Below are 5,826 nucleotides of genomic sequence, written 5' to 3'. Positions count from 1 at the left end.
ACACTCAGCCACCTTATCTTTAACAAAGGGGCCATACATGTTCACTGGAAGAAAGATAGCCTCTTTAATAAATGGTGCTGGAAAAATTGGCCTTCCACATACTAAAGGGTAAAATCAGGCCCAGATCTGTTACCATGAAAAAAAAATAATAATACAGTCAAACTGGATCAAATATTTAAATATTAAAACTGAAACACTAAATCTTCTGAAGGAGAAAGTAGATGGAAATAGAATAGAGAGTTCATGAACTAAAACCAAACTGCAGGGGCCAGGGAGATAGCTCAGTTAGCTCAGTAGAATAAGTGCTTGCCTGGCAAGCGCAAGGGTCTGAGTTCAATCCCTGGTTCCGAAAGAAAAAAAAACTGCATGGAAAATACTTCAAAAATTCAATAAGTGTGATCTCATCTTTTTTTTTTGCGGAACCGGGGATTGAACTCAGACCCTTGCGCTTGCCAGGCAAGCACTTATTCTACTGAGCCATCTCTCCGGCCCCGGGATCTCATCTTTTTGAAAAGTTTCTGTCCGTCAAAAGAAATCAACAGAATAAACAGAAAACCTGAAAATTGGGAAAAAATTATAGCATACTGTCTGTCAAAGGACTTCTATCTAGAACATATAAAGAATTAAAAAATAAGATTCCCTATATTGAAAGACTCAATCCAAAAATGGGCATCTGAGATGAATAGACACTTCACAAGTGAAGAAATACAAATGGCAAATAAATATATGAAAACTGTTCAATATCATCAGTCATTCAGAAGATGCAAATTAAAACAATGTTGAGATTTCATCTTACCCCACAAGGAATGGCTATCATCAAGAAGTCAACTAATAACAAATGCTGGAAGGATTATGGGGGAAGAGGAACCCTTCTCCACTGTTGGTGAGAATGCAGACTGGTATAACCACTACGGAAATCAGTGCAGAAATTACTCAAAAAGCTAGGATTAGAAGTCCCATTCATGGGGGCCTGCCCCTTAGCTCAGTTCTTTAAGTGACTGCTTCAACAAAGCCGTCAGGCTTAGGTTGCTGTGGTTCGATCCCCACAACTCAAGCCAGCCAAACCTGCCATGAAGGCATGCAGAGCAAAAAAAACCAAAAAACAAAAAAAAAGAAGTCTCATTCAACCCAACTATTCCCTTCCTAGGTATTTTTCCAAATGAGCTGAAAACATCATACCATGGTGATTTATGTGTACCCATGTTTATAGGAGCACAATTTGTCATAGCTAAATCTTGGAAACAACCCAATTGTCCATCAACTGAGCAATGGATAAATAAGATCTGGTATTTTTACATAAAGGAATATTATTACTCAGATATTAAAAAATAAAAGATGAACTCGAGTCTCTTCTAGGTAAATGGATATAACTAGAGACCATACTGCTAAGTAAAATAAACCCACACATGCAAACATCATATTGTCTTGCTAGTGTAAGAACCTGAAAGAGTAAATAAAATCTGAAAGGTACAGTATATACTGTGAAAAGGAAAGAATCTGTGCAGTGGGAAGGAAAAACTAAGATGAGGAAAAGGACAAAAGAAAAAGTGAAAAACACAGAGGTCAGGTTTCAGTCCCTGGCACTGCATGCCGCCGTGCCGGCCCTGCCCCAGGGGCACACTGAACCTACGATGGAGTCCGGGCATGGTGGCACACGCCTGTAATCTCAGCACTAGGGAGGCAGAAATCAGGAGGATCACCATAAGTCTGAGCTGCATAGTGAGACCCTGCACACACACACACACACACACACACACACACACACACACACACAAAGTGAAAAAGATATGTATATATGCAAGATAGCTTGGATAATTGTACTATTGATTTCTGCTGATCTATTAAAAGGAACAATTAATGCTTAATTTTTTTCTTCTCCTTTTTAATTTCTTTTTTTTTTTTTTTAATTTTAGGGAAGGTCTACAGGATGTTTAGGATCTCACTATTAGATTGGATATGTAGTGATTTGCCTGTTTACAGCCTCCCAAGAGCTGGGATTACAGGCACATGCCATCACATCCAATTTCAATTGTTGTCTCAGTGCACCCTGGGGGTAGGCCAGCACAGCAGGCCCAGGGATTGAACCTGCACCCCTGCACCTGCTTGCAGGCTATTTAATCCACTGAGCTATCATTGTTGATTTCCTATTATTTTTAGTGAAATTCTGTATCATTTCTATTTTTTTTACCCTTTTGTATTCTCTTTAAAAATTAAAATTAAAAACAGATTTTATTTTTTTTTAAGTATTTAGTACAGGATATACAGGGTCTCACCACACAGATGGAACTTGTAGTGATCCTTCCTGTTTTTCAGCCTCCCAATTGCTAGGATTACAGGCGTGCACCACCATGCCCAGTCTCAATCACTGTCTCAGCACGCCTTGGGGGCAGGACCGGCAGAGCAGGCAGGGCAGGCAGGAGACTGAACCCCTGACCCCTGCATCTGCCTAAGCAGGTGCTTTAATCCACTAAGCTATCTGGTGGGCCCTAAAAATAAATTTTAAAAAAGCGTGCTTCACCTGTGTTGCTAGCCGGTCAAAATGATATCATAGACTATAAAAAAATTGTTAAGATAACTAAACAAAATTCCTTAGGGTAAGGAGAAATTATTGGAGAGTACTCCAACTGATGAATAAGAAAGCAGCTACCTAGAAATATTACACAGTTATTGTTTGTTAACAGGAGGCCCTGGGGCCGGGGAGATGGCTCAGTGGAATAAGTGCTTCCCTGGCAAGCGCAAGGGGCTGAGTTCAATTCTTGGTTCCACCAAAAAAAAAAAGAAAAAACAGGAGGCCCGAATGAGCTCCATGGCTTTGTGGGAAACACCCTAATAATTGCTATTAGAAATATATTATTGTGAGATGTTTACCCTGGTCATTGCCAGTGGATTAAGTTTTCTAGAAATGAATTAATAAGGTTTTCTGTTTTGGAGATGCTAAAACTAAATTAAGAAACAAAAATTTTCATACCACTATGACAATAGTTATTAATCTTGTGGTGTATTAAATGTATTTATTTATGTTGACTTGGGTTCAATCCCCAATACTGTATGCAATGCTGACCCTAGCCACTGAAACTGGGTATGGTGGCATACACCTGTAATCCCAGAGCTGGGAAGACTGAAACAGGAGGATCACTGAGTCCAAGCTGTATAGTGAGACCCTGTACCAAGTAAGTAAATAAATAACTCATGTGATGTACATCCCATTAAAGGTCAACAAATTAGGTAAAAGCTTCTTATATACTAGAAATGATTGACTGAAAAGGCTATTTTATATCAAAATTCATATCAGGTGTATTACAAAAATGTCATCATGATTGTATGTATACATCAATATTATGTATGGCTTATTATTATTATTATTATTATTATTATTATTATTTTGTACTGGGAATCAAACTCATGATTTCACGCTTACCAAACAGGTGCTGTCCTGGCTGAACTATATCCCAGGCCCCTTATATATGGCTTTTGATTTCTAATTTTGAGTAAAATGTGTAAGTGTTGTGTGTTAACATTCTACAGGAATTCAAGTTCTACTAGCTCATCCCTGGTTAATAGGAAATAATGTTTCTATGTTCTCAATACAGTGTAATGTCATTAACCTCTTCTAGATAGTCAACAACTGAGATTTGGAGATCAAAAACTAGAAAGATAGGTCCAGGAAGGTAGCTCGGTGGTCCAAGTGCCTGCCTGGCAGGTGGAAGGACCTGGGTTCAATCCCTGGTACTACATGCCAAGCCTGCCCAATGCCAAGCCAGTCACTAAAACTGGGTGTGGTGGTACACACCTGTATTCCGAGGTTTTGGGAGGCTATAAGTAGGCGGATCACTATGAGTCCAATCTAGTAGTGTAGACCCTTCCCTAAATATACAAAAAAAAAAAAAAAAAAAAAAAAGAAAAGAAAAAAAGAAAGAAAGAAAAGAAAAGAAAAGAAAAGAAAAGAAAGATAGGTGGGCTAGGAAGATAACTAATACTTTGACTCCAGGCCTGAACTACATAGCAAAACCATGTCTCAAAAAAAAAAGACGGGGGCCGGGGAGATGGCTCAGTGGAATAAGTGCTTCCCTGGCAAGCGCAAGGGCCTGAGTTCAATCCCCAGTTCTGAAAAAAAAAAAAAAGACAAAAAAGAAATACATATCCCTGACATTTTCACATTAGTCATTAAGTCATAACCTTAAAAAAAAAGTCATAAGCTTTAATACCTTGATAGTAACATGAAAATTTCAGGCATTGTGATTTGACAACAGGAAAGATGTTTAGGGGTATGGACTCTTCCAAACACATAGGCCAGAAATTCTAAAAGTGGCTGTATCACTGAACCCACTAGGGGAGATTTCTCAAAATACAAATTTGTAGGTACTTCCCAGAATAGTATGATTCAGGTGTGTTTAAGGCCAAAGGATTTTCATATTAAAAGTTCCTTGTTGATCATGATGTAGACAATCCAAGTTCTGACCTTTGGGAAACACTAACCTAGCAGGTGGTTACTTCCATCTCAGACCAGTTCTTGCTACTGTGTGGATATTTGTGATTCTGTAAAGAAAACTTCCTTGGATACTACAGGAATATCAAGATTTTCAGAAATTCACTTAAGAAAAATGCTAATATTTATAAACTTGCTAAAAGACCCACACAAGTCATAGAACCCACTTACCACTTGTCTCCTTTTACTTACTTTATGTTGATCACTGACATCTTAGACTTTCTTCTTGTCCACAGCTTTGTCAACTAAAATGTTAACCATATGTTTCCCAAAGAATATTTCTACATATCATGTGGCAGCTCAGCCTTTGCCAACTGCAGTAGACAAATATTCAATAATCAGATGTGCTAACAGCTACCAATGAAGATATCAAGTTGAACACCCACTGGATTGGAAACAAACAAAAAAAAAAAATCTGGGAAACCCAGGCATTATTTTCTAAATAATCAATTATTATTAATTTTTATTGGTTTAGTTTTGTGTTCTGGGGAAAAAAATTAAGACCACTCCCTAAAAAATATTTGGAAATAGCGTTTTGAAATATGGATCTCATATATGTTCTCATATATGATGATTACAAAAATTTTGTTTTGTGTTCCTTCAGTGAAATGTTTCTGCTTTTTTCATCAGAGATGTGCTTATATTGTTAAATCTATCTGTCTGTCTTTCTTTTTTTCTAAATTTTGGATTTTTTTTGTTTTTAAAGGTTTGTTTTTTTGTTTGTTTTTTTTTTTTTTTTTGGACCCGGGATTGAACTCAGGACCTTGTGCTTGTCAGGAAGGCATTTATGCCACTGAGCTATATCCCCGGCCCTTTTGTTTGTTTTTTAGATGGGGTCTAGCTACATAGTTCAGACAGGACTTGAATTCATTACATAGCCCAGGCTGGCTGTAAACTCATGGCAAGATTCCTGCTCAGCCTCCCCAGCACCAGGATTATAGGTCTGCAGCACCACTCTATTTCTGTATATCCATAGTTTGTTTATAAATGAAATGACTTTTTTTTTTTTTTTTTTTTGGAGGAACCAGGGATTGAACTCAGGCCCTTGCGCTCACCAGGCAAGTGCTTATTCTACTAAGCTATCTCTCCAGCCCCTGAAATGACATTTTTTATTCCCCCTTCCAAGTAGTTATTTCTGACTTAAAAACTATTTTTAAGTTTACTATAAATTTTCTTATTAATTATACATGAAGTTTATTTTTTTAATTGTTCCAAGGAGATGAAATTTACTTTTGGTAGAATCTCAAGTACTCTTTTTTTTTTTTAAACATTTATTGTGTGTGTGTGTGTGTGTGTGTGTGTGGCCAGCTCAGCCCACCAGGGGGCGGGCTGGCTGGCAT

Source organism: Octodon degus, unplaced genomic scaffold, assembly GCF_000260255.1.
Source record: "Octodon degus isolate 3935 unplaced genomic scaffold, OctDeg1.0 scaffold00005, whole genome shotgun sequence".
NCBI classification, from domain to species: Eukaryota; Metazoa; Chordata; class Mammalia; order Rodentia; family Octodontidae; genus Octodon; species Octodon degus.
Note: the sequence above shows the minus strand (reverse complement) of the source record.